Here is a 16,216-nt window from a genome sequence, read left to right on the forward strand (position 1 = left end):
AGGGAATGCTCAAAGCACCGACTGTAAGAAGAGTCTCTATTCTTGTACTTAAAGCGGCATTGTGCCTTTTGTATTTAATTCCGATGCGATTTTTGTGTATCATCGTCAATGTAAAGGTCCAAGGAATACATTGAACCTGTAGAGATGTAGCGGAAACTAATACTGGTCTCACAGGGAATGCTCAAAGCACCGACTGTAAGAAGAGTCTCTATTCTTGTACTTAAGGCGGCATTGTGCCTTTTGGATTTAATTCCGATGCGATTTCTGTCTTTCATCGTCAATGTGATGGTCCAAGGAATACATTGAACCTGCAGTGGTGTATCGGAAACTAATAGTGGTCTCACTGGGAATGCTCAAAGCACCGACTGTAAGAGGAGTCTCTATTCTTGTACTTAAGGCGGCATTGTGCCTTTTGTATTCAATTCCGATGCCATTTCTGTGTTTCATCGCCAATGTGAAGGTCCAAGGATTAAACTGAACCTGCAGAGGTATAGCGGAAACTAATACTGGTCTCACAGGGAATGCTCAAAGCACCGACTGTAAGAAGAGACTCTATTCCTGTACTGAAGGCGGCATTGTGGCTTTTGAATTTAATTCCGATGCGATTTCTGTGTTTCATCGTCAATGTGAAGTTCCAAGGAATACATTGAACCTGCAGTGGTGTATCGGAAACTAATACTGGTCTCACAGGGAATGCTCAAAGCACCGACTGTAAGAAGAGTCTCTATTCTTGTACTTAAGGCGGCATTGTGCCTTTTGGATTTAATTCCGATGCGATTTCTGTCTTTCATCGTCAATGTGATGGTCCAAGGAATACATTGAACCTGCAGTGGTGTATCGGAAACTAATAGTGGTCTCACAGGGAATGCTCAAAGCACCGACTGTAAGAAGAGTCTCTATTCTTGTACTTAAGGCGGCATTGTGCCTTTTGTATTTGATTCCGATGCGATATCTGTATTTCATCGTCAATGTGAAGTTCCAAGGAATACATTGAACCTGCAGTGGTGTGTCGGAAACTAATACTGGTCTCACAGGGAATGCTCAATGCACCGACTGTAAGTAGAGTCTGTATTCTTGTACTTAAGGCGGCATTGTGCGTTTTGGATTTAATTCAGATGCGATTTCTGTGTTTCATCGTCAATGTAAAGGTCCAAGGAATAAGCTGAACCTGCAGAGGTGTAGCGGAAACTAATACTGGTCTCACAGGGAATGCTCAAAACACCGACTGTAAGAAGAGTCTCTATTCTTGTACTTATGGCAGCATTGTGCCTTTTGTATTTAATTCCGATGTGATTTCTGTGTTTCATCGTCAATGTGAAGTTCCAAGGAATACATTGAACCTGCAGTGAAGTATCGGAAACTAATACTGGTCTCACAGGGAATGCTCAAAGCACCGACAGTAAGAAGAGTCTCTATTCTTGTACTTAAGGCGGCATTGTGCCTTTTGTATTCAATTCCGATGCCATTTCTGTGTTTCATCGCGAATGTGAAGGTCCAAGGATTAAACTGAACCTGCAGAGGTGTAGCGGAAACTAATACTGGTCTCACAGGGAATGCTCAAAGCACCGACTGTAAGAAGAGACTCTATTCTTGTACTTAAGGCGGCATTGTGCCTTTTCAATTTAATTCCGATGCGATTTCTGTGTTTCATCGTCAATGTGAAGTTCCAAGGAATACATTGAACCTGCAGTGGTGTATCGGAAACTAATACTGGTCTCACAGGGAATGCTCAAAGCACCGACTGTAAGTAGAGTCTGTATTCTTTTACTTAAGGCGGCATTGTGCCTTTTGGATTTAATTCCGATGCGATTTCTGTGTTTCATCGTCAATGTGAAGGTCCAAGGAATACATTGAACCCGCAGTGGTGTATCGGAAAGTAATACTGGTCTCACAGGGAATGCTCAAAGCACCGACTGTAAGAAGAGTCTCTATTCTTGTACTTAAGGCGGCATTGTGCCTCTTGTATTTAATTCCGATGCGATTTTTGTGTATCATCGTCAATGTAAAGGTCCAAGGAATACATTGAACCTGCAGAGATGTAGCGGAAACTAATACTGGTCTCACAGGGAATGCTCAAAGCACCGACTGTAAGAAGAGTCTCTATTCTTGTACTTAAGGTGGCATTGTGCCTTATTGTATTTAATTCCGATGCGATTTCTGTCTTTCATCGTCAATGTGATGGTCCAAGGAATACATTGAACCTGCAGTGGTGTATCGGAAACTAATAGTGGTCTCACAGGGAATGCTCAAATCACCGACTGCAAGAAGAGTCTCTATTCTTGTACTTAAGGCGGCATTGTGCATTTTGTAATTAATTCCGATGCAATTTCTGTGTTTCATCGTCAATGTGAAGGTCCAAGGAATAAACTGAACCTGCAGAGGTGTATCGGAAACTAATACTGGTCTCACAGGGAATGCTCAAAGCACCGACTGTAAGAAGAGTCTCTATTCTTGTACTTAAGGCGGCATTGTGCCTTTTGTATTTAATTCCGATGCAATTCCTGTGTTTCATCGTCAATGTGAAGGTCCAAGGAATAAACTGAACCTGCAGTGGTGTAGCGGAAACTAATACTGGTCTCACAGGGAATGCTCAAAGCACCGACTGTAAGAAGAGTCTCGATTCTTGTACTTAAGGCGGCATTGTGCCTTTTGTATTTAATAGCGATGCCATTTCTGTGTTTCATCGTCAATTTGAAGGTCCAAGGAATAATCTGAACCTGCAGAGGTGTAGCGGAAACTATTACTGGTCTCACAGGGAATGCTCAAAGCACCGACTGTAAGAAGAGTCTCTATTCTTGTACTTAAAGCGGCATTGTGCCTTTTGTATTTAATTCCGATGCCATTTCTGTGTTTCATCGTCAAGGTGAAGTTCCAAGGGATACATTGAACCTGCAGTGGGGTATCGGAAACTAATACTGGTCTCACAGGGAATGCTCAAAGCACCGACTGTAAGAAGAGTCTCTATTCTTGTACTTAAGGCGGCATTGTGCCTTTTGTATTTTGTTCCGATGCCATTTCTGTGTTTCATCGTCAATGTGAAGGTCCAAGGAATAAACTGAACCTGCAGAGGTGTAGCGGAAACTAATACTGGTCTCACAGGGAATGCTCAAAGCACCGACTGTAAGAAGAGTCTCTATTCTTGTACTTAAGGCGGCATTGTGCCTTTTGTATCTAATTCCGATGCCATTTCTGTGTTTCATCGTCAATGTGAAGTTCCAAGGAATACATTGAACCTGCAGTGGTGTATAGGAAACTAATACTGGTCTCACAGGGAATGCTCAAAGCATCGACTGTAAGAAGAGTCTCTATTCTTGTACTTAAGGCGGCATTGTGCCTTTTGTATTTAATTCCGATGCCATTTCTGTGTTTCATCGTCAATGTGAAGGTCCAAGGATTAAACAGAACCTGCAGAGGTGTAACGGAAACTAATACTGGTCTCACAGGGAATGCTCAAAGCACCGACTGTAAGAAGAGTCTCTATTCATGTACTTAAGGCGGCATTGTGCCTTTTCTATTTAATTCCGATGCCATTTCTGTGTTTCATCGTCAATGTGAAGGTCCAAGGAATAAGCTGAACCTACAGAGGTGTAGCGGAAACTAATACTGGTCTCACAGGGAATGCTCAAAGCACCGACTGTAAGAGAGTCTCTATTCTTGTACTTAAGGCGGCATTGTGCTTTTTGGTTTTAATTCCGATGGCTTTTCTGTGTTTCATCGTCAATGTGAAGGTCCAAGGAATAAACTGAACCTGCAGAGGTGTAGCGGAAACTAATACTGGTCTCACAGGGAATGCTCAAAGCACCGACTATAAGAAGAGTCTCTATTCTTGTACTTAATGCGGCATTGTTCCTTTTGTATTTAATTCCGATGCCATTTCTGTGTTTCATCGTCAATGTGAAGGTCCAAGGAATAAACTGATCCTGCAGAGATGTAGCGGAAACTAATACTGGTCTCACAGGGAATGTACAAAGCACCGACTGTAAGAAGAGTCTCTATTCTTGTACTTAAGGCGGCATTGTGCCTTTTGTATTTAATTCCGATGCGATTTCTGTGTTTCATCGTCAATGTGAAGTTACAAGGAATACATTGAACCTGCAGTGGTGTAACGGAAACTAATACTGGTCTCACAGGGAATGCTCAAAGCACCGACTGTAAGAAGAGTCTCTATTCTTGTACTTAAGGCGGCATTGTGCCTTTTGTATTTAATTCCGATGCGATTTCTGTGTTTCATCGTCAATGTGAAGTTCCAAGGAATACATTGAACCTGCAGTGGTGTATCGGAAACTAATACTAGTCTCACAGGTAATGCTCAAAGCACCGACTGTAAGAAGAGTCTCTATTCTTGTACTTAAGGCGGCATTGTGCCTTTTGTATTTAATTCCGATGCCATTTCTGTGTTTCATCGTCAATGTGAAGGTCCAAGGAATAAACTGAACCTGCAGAGGTGTAGCGGAAACTAATACTGGTCTCACAGGAAATGCTCAAAGCACCGACTGTTAGAAAAGTCTCTATTCATGTACTTAAGGCGGCATTGTGCCCTTTGTATTTAATTCCGATGCCATTTCTGTGTTTCATCGTCAATGTGAAGGTCCAAGGAATAAACTGAGCCTGCAGAGGTGTAGCGGAAACTAATACTGGTCTCACAGGGAATGCTCAAAGCACCGACTGTAAGAAGAGTCTCTATTCTTGTACTTAAGGCGGCATTGTGCCTTTTGTATTTAATTCCGATGCGATTTCTGAGTTTCATCGTCAATGTGAAGGTCCAAGGAATAAACTGAACCTGCAGAGGTGTAGTGGAAACTAATACTGGTCTCACAGGGAATGCTCAAAGCACCGACTGTAAGAAGAGTCTCTATTCTTGTACTTAAGGCGGCATTGTGCCTTTTGTATTTAATTCCGATGCCATTTCTGTGTGTCATCGTCAATGTGAAGGTCCAAGGAAGAAACTGAACCTGCAGAGGTGTAGCGGAAACTAATACTGGTCTCACAGGGAATGCTCAAAGCACCGACTGTAAGAAGAGTCTCTGTTCTTGTACTTAAGGCGGCATTGTGCGTTTTGGATTTAATTCCGATGCGATTTCTGTGTTTCATCGTCAATGTGAGTTCCAAGGAATACATTGAACCTGCAGTGGTGTATCGGAAACTAATACTGGTCTCACAGGGAATGCTCAAAGCACCGACTGAAAGAAGAGTCTCTATTCTTGTACTTAAGACGGCATTGTGCCTTTTGTATTTAATTCCGATGCCATTTCTGTGTTTCATCGTCAATGTGAAGGTCCAAGGAATAAACTGAATCTGCAGAGGTGTAGCGGAAACAAATACTGGTCTCACAGGAAATGCTCAAAGCACCGACTGTAAGAAGAGTCTCTATTCTTGTACTTAAGGCGGCATTGTGCCTTTTGTATTTAATTTCGATGCCATTTCTGTGTTTCATCGTCAATGTGAAGGTCCAAGGAATAAACTGAACCTGCAGAGGTGTAGCGGAAACTAATACTGGTCTCACAGGGAAAGCTCAAAGCACCGACTGTAACAAGAGACTCTATTCTTGTACTTAAGGCGGCATTGTGAATTTTGTATTTACTTCCGATGCGATTTCTGTGTTTCATCGTCAATGTGAAGTTCCAAGGAATACATTGAACCTGCAGTGGTGTATCGGAAACTGATACTTTTCTCACAGGGAATGCTCAAAGCACCGACTGTAAGAAGAGTCTCTATTCTTGTACTTAAGGCGGCATTGTGCCTTTTGTATTTAATTCAGATGCCATTTCTGTGTTTCATCGTCAATGTGAAGGTCAAAGGAATAAACTGAACCTGCAGAGGTGTGGCGGAAACTAATACTTGTCACACAGGGAGTGCTCAAAGCACCGACTGTAAGAAGAGTCTCTATTATTGTACTTATGGCGGCATTGTGCCTTTTCTATTTAATTCCGATGCCATTTCTGTGTTTCATCGTCAATGTGAAGTTCCAAGGAATAAACTGAACCCTCAGAGGTGTAGCGTAAACTAATACTGGTCTCACAGAGTATGCTCAAAGCACCGACTGTAAGAAGAGACTCTATTCTTGTACTTAAGGCGGCATTGTGCCTTTTGTATTTAATTCCGATGCGATTCTGTGTTTCATCGTCAATGTGAAGTTTCAAGGAATACATTGAACCTGCAGTGGTGTATCGGAAACTAATACTGGTCTCACAGGGAATGCTCAAATCACCGACTGTAAGAAGAGACTCTATTCCTGTACTTAAGGCGGCATTGTGCCTTTTGTATTTAATTCCGATGCCATTTCTGTGTTTCATCGTCAATGTGAAGGTCCAAGGAATAAACTGAACCTGCAGAGGTGTAGCGGAAACTAATACTGGTCTCACAGGGAATGCTCAAAGCACCGACTGTAAGAAGAGTCTTTATTCATGTACTTAAGGCGGCATTGTGCCTTTTCTATTTAATTCCGATGCCATTTCTGTGTTTCATCGTCAATGTGAAGGTCCAAGGAATAAGCTGAACTTGCAGAGGTGTAGCGGAAACTAATACTGGTCTCACAGGGAATGCTCAAAGCAGCGACTGTAAAAGAAGACTCTATTCTTGTACTTAAGGTGGCATTGTGCCTTTTGAATTTAATTCCGATGCGATTTCTGTGTTTCATCGTCAATGTGAAATTTCAAGGAATACATTGAACCTATAGTGGTGTATCGGAAACTAATACTGGTCTCACAGGGAATGCTCAAAGCACCGACTGTAAGAAGAGTCTCTATTCTTGTACTTAAGGCGGCATTGCGCTTTTTGTATTTAATTGCGATGCCATTTCTGTGTTTCATCGTCAATGTGAAGGACCAAGGAATAAACTGAACCTGCAGAGGTGTAGCGGAAACTAATACTGGTCTCACAGGGAATGCTCAAAGCACCGACTGTAAGAAGAGTCCCTATTCATGTACTTAAGGCGGCATTGTGCATTTTCTATTTAATTCCGATGCCATTTCTGTGTTTCATCGTCAATGTGAAGGTCCAAGGAATAAGCTGAACCTACAGAGGTGTAGCGGAAACTAATACTGGTCTCACAGGGAATGCTCAAAGCACCGACTGTAAGAAGAGTCTCTATTCTTGTACTTAAGGCGGCATTGTGCCTTTTGGTTTTAATTCCGATGCCTTTTCTGTGTTTCATCGTCAATGTGAAGGTCCAAGGAATAAACTGAACCTGCAGAGGTGTAGCGGAAACTAATACTGGTCTCACTGGGAATGCTCAAAGCACCGACTGTAAGAAGAGTCTCTATTCTTGTACTTAATGCGGCATTGTGCCTTTTGTATTTATTGCCGATGCCATTTCTGTGTTTCATCGTCAATGTGAAGGTCCAAGGAATAAACTGAACCTGCAGAGATGTAGCGGATACTAATACTGGTCTCACAGGGAATGCTCAAAGCACCGACTGTAAGAAGAGTCTCTATTCTTGTACTTAAGGCGGCATTGTGCCTTATGTATTTAATTCCGATGCGATTTCTGTGTTTCATCGTCAATGTGAAGTTCCAAGGAATACATTGAACCTGCAGTGGTGTAACGGAAACTAATAATGGTCTCACAGGGAATGCTCAAAGCACCGAATGTAAGAAGAGTCTCTATTCTTGTACTTAAGGCGGCATTGTGCCTTTTGTATTTAATTCTGATGCCATTTCTGTGTTTCATCGTCAGTGTGAAGGTCCAAGGAATAAACTGAACGTGCAGAGGTGTAGCGGAAACTAATACTGGTCTCACAGGGAATGCTCAAAGCACCGACTGTAAGAAGAGTCTCTATTCTTGTACTTAAGGCGGCATTGTGCCTTTTGTATTTAATTACGATGCGATATCTGTGTTTCATCGTCAATGTGAAGTTCCAAGGAATACATTGAACCTGCAGTGGTGTATCGGAAACTAATACTGGTCTCACAGGTAATGCTCAAAGCACCGACTGTAAGAAGAGTCTCTATTCTTGTACTTAAGGCGGCATTGTGCCTTTTGTATTTAATTCCGATGCCATTTCTGTGTTTCATCGTCAATGTGAAGGTCCAAGGAATAAACTGAACCTGCAGAGGTGTAGCGGAAACTAATACTGGTCTCACAGGGAATGCTCAAAGCACCGACTGTAAGAAGAGTCTCTATTCTTGTAATTAAGGCGGCATTGTGCCCTTTGTATTTAATTCCGATGCCATTTCTGTGTTTCATCGTCAATGTGAAGGTCCAAGGAATAAACTGAACCTGCAGAGACGTAGCGGAAACTAATACTGGTCTCACAGGGAATGCTCAAAGCACCGACTGTAAGAAGAGTCTCTATTCTTGTACTTAAGGCGGCATTGTGCCTTTTGTATTTAATTACGATGCGATTTCTGTGTTTCATCGTCAATGTGAAGTTCCAAGGAATACATTGAACCTGCAGTGGTGTATCGGAAACTGATACTGGTCTCACAGGGAATGCTCAAAGCACCGACTGTAAGAAGAGTCTCTATTCTTGTACTTAAGGCGGCATTGTGCCTTTTGTATTTAATTCCGATGCCATTTCTGTGTTTCATCGTCAACGTGAAGGTCAAAGGAATAAACTGAACCTGCAGAGGTGTGGCGGAAACTAATACTTGTCTCACAGGGATTGCTCAAAGCACCGACTGTAAGAAGAGTCTCTATTCTTGTACTTATGGCGGCATTGTGCCTTTTCTATTTAATTCCGATGCCATTTCTGTGTTTCATCGTCAATGTGAATTTCCAAGGAATAAACTGAACCTGCAGAGGTGTAGCGGAAACTATTACTGGTCTCACAGGGAATTCTCCAAGCACCGACTGTAAGAAGAGTCTCTATTCTTGTACTTAAGGCGGCATTGTGCCTTGTGTATTTAATTCCGATGCGATTTCTGTGTTTCATCGTCAAGGTGAAGTTCCAAGGAATACATTGAACCTGCAGTGGTGTATCGGAAACTAATACTGGTCTCACAGGAAATGCTCAAAGCACTGACTGTAAGAAGAGTCTCTATTCTTGTACTTAAGGCAGCATTGTGCCTTTTGTATTTAATTCCGATGCCATTTCTGTGTTTCATCCTCAATGTGAAGGTCCAAGGAATAAACTGAACCTACAGAGGTGTAGCGGAAACTAATACTGGTCTCACAGGGAATGCTCAAAGCACCGACTGTAAGAAGAGTCTCTATTCTTGTACTTAAGGCGGCATTGTGTATTTTGTATTTAATTCCGATGCGATTTCTGTGTTTCATCGTCAATGTGAAGTTCCAAGGAATACATTGAACCTGCAGTGGTGTATCGGAAACTCATACTGGTCTCAGAGGGAATGCTCAAAGCACCGACTGTAAGAAGAGACTCTAATCTTGTACTTAAGGCGGCATTGTGCCTTTTGTATTTAATTCCGATGCGATTTCTGTGTTTCATCGTCAATGTGAAGTTCCAAGGAATACATTGAACCTGCAGTGGTGTATCGGAAACTGATACTGGTCTCACAGGGAATGCTCAAAGCACCGACTGTAAGAAGAGTCTCTATTCTTGTACTTAAGGCGGCATTGTGCCTCTTGTATTTAATTCCGATGCCATTTCTGTGTTTCATCGTCAACGTGAAGGTCAAAGGAATAAACTGAACCTGCAGAGGTGTGGCGGAAACTAATACTTGTCTCACAGGGAATGCTCGAAGCACCGACTGTAAGAAGAGTCTCTATTCTTGTACTTATGGCGGCATTGTGCCTTTTCTATTTAATTCCGATGCCATTTCTGTGTTTCATCGTCAATGTGAAGTTCCAAGGAATAAACTGAACCTGCAGAGGTGTAGCGGAAACTATTACTGGTCTCACAGGGAATGCTCAAAGCACCGACTGTATGAAGAGTCTCTATTCTTGTACTTAAGGCGGCATTGTGCCTTGTGTATTTAATTCCGATGCGATTTCTGTGTTTCATCGTCAAGGTGAAGTTCCAAGGAATACATTGAACCTGCAGTGGTGTATCGGAAACTAATACTGGTCTCACAGGAAATGCTCAAAGCACCGACTGTAAGAAGAGTCTCTATTCTTGTACTTAAGGCGGCATTGTGCCTTTTGTATTCATTTCCGATGCCATTTCTGTGTTTCATCGTCAATGTGAAGTTCCAAGGAATAAACTGAACCTGCAGAGGTGTAGCGGAAACTAATACTGGTCTCACAGGGAATGCTCAAAGCACCGACTGTAAGAAGAGTCTCTATTCTTGTACTTAAGGCGGCATTGTGCCTTTTGTATTTAATTGCGATGCGATTTCTGTGTTTCATCGTCAATGTGAAGTTCCAAGGAATACATTGAACCTGCAGTGGTGTATCGGAAACTAATGCTGGTCTCAGAGGGAATGCTCAAAGCACCGACTGTAAGAAGAGTCTCTATTCTTGTACTTAAGGCGGCATTGTGATTTTTGTATTTAATTCCGATGCCATTTCTGTATTTCATCGTCAGTGTGAAGGTCCAAGGAATAAACTGAACCTGCAGAGGTGTAGCGGAAACTACTACTGGTCTCACAGGGAATGCTCAAAGCACCGACTGTAAGAAGAGTCTCTATTCTTGTACTTAAGGGGGCATTGTGCCTTTTGTATTTAATTCCGATGCGATATCTGTGTTTCATCGTCGATGTGAAGTTCCAAGGAATACATTGAACCTGCAGTGGTGTATCGGAAACTAATACTAGTCTTACAGGTAATGCTCAAAACACCGACTGTAAGAAGAGTCTCTATTCTTGTACTTAAGGCGGCATTGTGCCTTTTGTATTTAATTCCGATGCCATTTCTGTGTTTCATCGTCAATGTGAAGGTCCGAGGAATAAACAGAACCTGCAGAGGTGTAGCGGAAACTAATACTGGTCTCACAGGGAATGCTCAAAGCACCGACTGTAAGAAGAGTCTCTATTCTTGTACTTAACGCGAAATTGTGCCCTTTGTATTTAATTCCGATGCCATTTCTATGTTTCATCGTCAATGTGAAGGTCCAAGGAATGAACTGAAACTGCAGAGGTGTAGCGGAAACTAATACTGGTCTCACAGGGAATGCTCAAAGCACCGACTGTAAGAAGAGTCTCTATTCTTGTACTTAAGGCGGCATTGTGCCTTTTGTATTTAATTCCGATGCCATTTCTGTGTTTTATCGTCTATGTGAAGGTCCATGAAATAAACGTAACCTGCAGAGGTGTAGCGGAAACTAATACTGGTCTCACAGGGAATGCTCAAATCACCCACTGGAAGAAGAGTCACTATTCTTGTACTTAAGGCGGCATTGTGCCTTTTGTATTTAATTCCGATGCCATTTCTGTGTTTCATCGTCAATGTGAAGGTCCAAGGAATAATCTGAACCTGCAGAGGGGTAGCGGAAACTAATACTGGTCTCACAGGGAATGCTCAAAGCACCGACTGTAAGAAGTGTCTCTATTCTTGTACTTAAGGCGGCATTGTGCCTTTTGTATTTAATTCCGATGCCATTTCTGTGTTTCATCGTCAATGTGAAGGTCCAAGGAATAAACTGAACCTGCAGAGGTGTAGCGGAAACTAATACTGGTCTCACAGGGAATGCTCAAAGCACCGACTGTAAGGAGAGACTCTATTCTTGTACTTAAGGCGGCATTGTGCCTTTTGTATTTAATTCCGATGCCATTTCTGTGTTTCATCGTCAATGTGAAGGTCCAAGGAATAAACTGAACCTGCAGAGGTGTAGCGGAAACTAATACTGTTCTCACAGGGAATGCTCAAAGCACCGAATGTAAGAAGAGTCTCTATTCTTGTACTTAAGGCGGCATTGTGCCTTTTGTATTTAATTCCGATGCGATTTTTGTGTTTCATCGTCAATGTGAAGTTCCAAGGAATACATTGAACCTGCAGTGGTGTATCGGAAACTAATACTGGTCTCACAGGGAATGCTCAAAGCACCGACTGTAAGAAGAGTCTCTATTCTTGTACTTAAGGCGGCATTGTGCCTTTTGTATTTAATTCCGATGCCATTTCTGTGTTTCATCGTCAATGTGAAGGCCCAAGGAATAAACTGAACCTGCAGAGGTGTAGCGGAAACTAATACTGGTCTCACAGGGAATGCTCAAATCACCGACTGTAAGAAGAGTCTCTATTCTTGTACTTAAGGCGGCATTGTGCCTTTTGTATTTAATTCCGATGCCATTTCTGTGTTTTATCGTCAATGTGAAGGTCCATGAAATAAACTTAACCTGCAGAGGTGTAGCGGAATCTAATACTGGTCTCACAGGGAATGCTCAAAGAGTCTCTATTCTTGTACTTAAGGCGGCATTGTGCCTTTTGTATTTAATTCCGATGCCATTTCTGTGTTTTATCGTCAATGTGAAGGTCCATGAAATAAACTTAACCTGCAGAGGTGTAGCGGAAACTAATACTGGTCTCACAGGGAATGCTCAAAGCACCCACTGTAAGAAGAGTCTCTATTCTTGTACTTAAGGCGGCATTGTGCCTTTTGTATTTAATTCCGATGCCAGTTCTGTGTTTCATCGACAATGTGAAGGTCCAAGGAATAAACTGAACCTGAAGAGGTGTAGCGGAAACTAATACTGGTCTCACAGGGAATGCTCAAAGCACCGACTGTAAGAAGAGTCTCTATTCTTGTACTTAAGGCGGCATTGTGCCTTTTGTATTTAATTCCGATGCCATTTCTGTGTTTCGTCGTCAATGTGAAGGTCCAAGGAATAAACTGAACCTGCAGAGGTGTAGCGGAAACTAATACTGGTCTCACAGGGAATGCTCAAACACCGACTGTAAGAAGAGACTCTATTCTTGTACTTAAGGCGACATTGTGCCTTTTGTATTTAATTCCGATGCGATTCTGTGTTTCATCGTCAATGTGAAGTTTCAAGGAATACATTGAACCTGCAGTGGTGTATCGGAAACTAATACTGGTCTCACAGGGAATGCTCAAAGCACCGACTGTAAGAAGAGTCTCTATTCTTGTACTTAAGGCGGCATTGTGCCTTTTCTATTTAATTCCGATGCCATTTCTGTGTTTCATCGTCAATGTGAAGGTCCAAGGAATAAGCTGAACCTGCAGAGGTGTAGCGGAAACTAATACTGGTCTCACAGGGAATGCCCAAAGCACCGACTGTAAGAAGAGTCTGTATTCTTGTACTTAAGGCGGCATTGTGCCTTTTGTATTTAATTCCGATGTGATTTCTGAGTTTCATCGATAATATGAAGTTCCAAGGAATACATTGAACCTGCAGTGGTGTATCGGAAACTAATACTTGTCTCACAGGGAATGCTCAAAGCACCGACTGGAAGAAGAGTCTCTATTCTTGTACTTAAGGCAGCATTGTGACTTTTGTATTTACTTCCGATGCCATTTCTGTGTTTCATCGTAAATGTGAAGTTCCGAGGAATAAACTGAACATGCAGACGTGTAGCGGAAACTAATACTGGTCTGACAGGGAATGCTCAAAGCACCGACTGTAAGAAGAGTCTCTATTCTTGTACTTAAGGCGGCATATTGCCTTTTGTATTTAATTCTGATGCGATATCTGTGTTTCATCGTCAATGTGAAGTTCCAAGGAATACATTGAACCTGCAGTGGTGTATCGGAAACTAATACTAGTCTCACAGGTAATGCACAAAGCACCGACTGTAAGAAGAGTCTCTATTCTTGTACTTAAGGCGGCATTGTGCCTTTTGTATTTAATTCCCATGCCATTTCTGTGTTTCATCGTCAATGTGAAGGTCCAAGGAATAAACTGAACCTGCAGAGGTGTAGCGGAAACTAATACTGGTCTCACAGGAAATGCTCAAAGCACTGACTGTAAGAAGAGTCTCTATTCTTGTACTTAAGGCGGCATTGTGCCTCTTGTATTTAATTCCGATGCGATTTCTGTGTTTCATCGCCAATGTGAAGGTCCTACGAATACATTGAACCTGCTGAGGTGTATCGGAAACTAATACTGGTCTCACAGGGAATGCTGAAAGCACCGACTGTAAGAAGAGTCTCTATTCTTGTACTTAAGGCGGCATTGTGCCACTTGTATTTAATTCTGATGCGATTTCTGTGTGTCATCGTCAATGTGAAGGTCCAATGAATAAACTGAACCTGCAGAGGTGTAGCGGAAACTAATACTGGTCTCACAGGGAATGCTCAAAGCACCGACTGTAAGAAGAGTCTCTATTCTTGTACTTAAGGCGGCATTGTGCGTTTTAGAATTAATTCCGATGCGATTTCTGTGTTTCATCGTCAATGTGAAGTTCCAAGGAATACATTGAACCTGCAGTGGTGTATCGGAAACTAATACTGGTCTCACAGGGAATGCTCAAAGCACCGACTGTAAGAAGAGTCTCTATTCTTGTACTTAGGGCGGCATTGTGCCTTTTGTATTTAATTCCGATGCCATTTCTGTGTTTCATCGTCAATGTGAAGGTCCAAGGAATAAACTGAATCTGCAGAGGTGTAGCGGAAGCTCATACTGGTCTCACAGGGAATGCTCAAAGCACCGACTGTAAGAAGAGTCTCTATTATTGTACTTAAGGCGGCATTGTGCCTATTGTATTTAATTCCGATGCGATTTCTGTGTTTCATCGTCAATGTGAAGGTCCAAGGAATACATTGAACCTGCAGTGGTGTATCGGAAACTGATACTTGTCTCACAGGGAATGCTCAAAGCACCGACTGTAAGAAGAGTCTCTATTCTTGTACTTAAGGCGGCATTGTGCCTTTTGTATTTAATTCCGATGCCATTTCTATGTTTCATCGTTAATGTGAAGGTCAATAGAATAAACTTAACCTGCAGAGGTGTGGCGGAAACTAATACTTGTTTCACAGGGAATGCTCAAAGCACCGACTGTAAGAAGAGTCTCTACTCTTGTACTTATGGCGGCATTGTGCCTTTTCTATTTAATTCCGATGCGATTTCTGTGTTTCATCGTCATGTGAAGGTCCAAGGAAAACATTGAACCTGCAGTGGTGTATCGGAAACTAATACTGGTCTCACAGGGAATGCTCAAAGCACCGACTGTAAGAAGAGTGTCTATTCTTGCACTTAAGGCGGCATTGTGCCTTTTGTATTTAATTCCGATGCCATTTCTGTGTTTCATCGTCAATGTGAAGGTCCAAGGAATAAACTGAACCAGCAGAGGTCAGCGGAAACTAATACTGGTCTCACAGGGAATGCTCAAAGAACCGACTGTAAGAAGAGTCTCTATTGTTGTACTTAAGGCGGCATTGTGCCTTTTGTATTTAATTCCGATGCGATTTCTGTGTTTCATCGTCAATGTGAAGTTCCAAGGAATACATTGAACTGCAGTGGTGTATCGGAAACTAATACTAGTCTCACAGGGAATGCTCACAGCACCGACTGTAAGAAGAGTCTCTATTCGTGTACTTAAGGCGGCATTGTGCCCTTTGTATTTAATTCCGATGCCATTTCTGTGTTTCATCGTCAATGTGAAGGTCCAAGGAATAAACTGAACCTGCTGAGGTGTAGCGGAAACTAATACTGGTCTCACAGGGAATGCTCAAAGCACCGACTGTAAGAAGAGTCTCTATTCTTGTACTTAATGCGGCATTGTGCCTTTTGTGTTTAATTCCGATGCCATTTCTGTGTTTCATCGTCAATGCGAAGGTCCAGAGAATAAACTGAACCTGCAGAGGTGTAGCGGAAACTAATACTGGTCTCACAGGGAATGCTCAAAGCACCGACTGTAAGAAGAGTCTCTATTCTTGTACTTAAGGCGGCATTGTGGCTTTTGTATTTAATTCCGATGCGATTTCTGTGTTTCATCGTCAACGTGAAGGTCCAGGAATAAACTGAACCTGCAGAGGTGTAGCGGAAACTAATACTGGTCTCACAGGGAATGCTCAAAGCACCGACTGTAAGAAGAGTCTCTATTCTTGTACTTAAGGCGGCATTGTGCCTTTTGTATTTAATTCCGATGCCATTTCTGTGTGTCATCGTCAATGTGAAGGTCCAAGGAATAAACTGAACCTGCAGAGGTGTAGCGGAAACTAATACTGGCCTCACAGGGAATGCTCAAAGCACCGACTGTAAGAAGAGTCTCTATTCTTGTACTGAAGGCGGCATTGTGCGTTTTGGAATTAATTCCGATGCGATTTCTGTGTTTCAACGTCAATGTGAAGATCCAAGGAATACATTGAACCTGCAGTGGTGTATCGGAAACTAATACTGGTCTCACAGGGAATGCTCAAAGCACCGACTGTAAGAAGAGTCTCTATTCTTGTAGTTAAGGCGGCATTGTGCCTTTTGT

The 16,216-nt window shown here is 42.3% G+C and overlaps 1 protein-coding gene across 1 annotated transcript in view; it reads right to left on the reverse strand.

Moving 5' to 3' along the window:
• Positions 1-16,216, reverse strand: part of LOC126458638 (uncharacterized protein K02A2.6-like) — a 410,463-nt gene that overhangs the window by 79,666 nt on the left and 314,581 nt on the right. The gene's annotated exons all lie outside the window — the stretch shown is intronic.

This window comes from Schistocerca serialis, chromosome 2 (genome assembly GCF_023864345.2).
Source record: "Schistocerca serialis cubense isolate TAMUIC-IGC-003099 chromosome 2, iqSchSeri2.2, whole genome shotgun sequence".
Classification (NCBI taxonomy): domain Eukaryota; kingdom Metazoa; phylum Arthropoda; class Insecta; order Orthoptera; family Acrididae; genus Schistocerca; species Schistocerca serialis.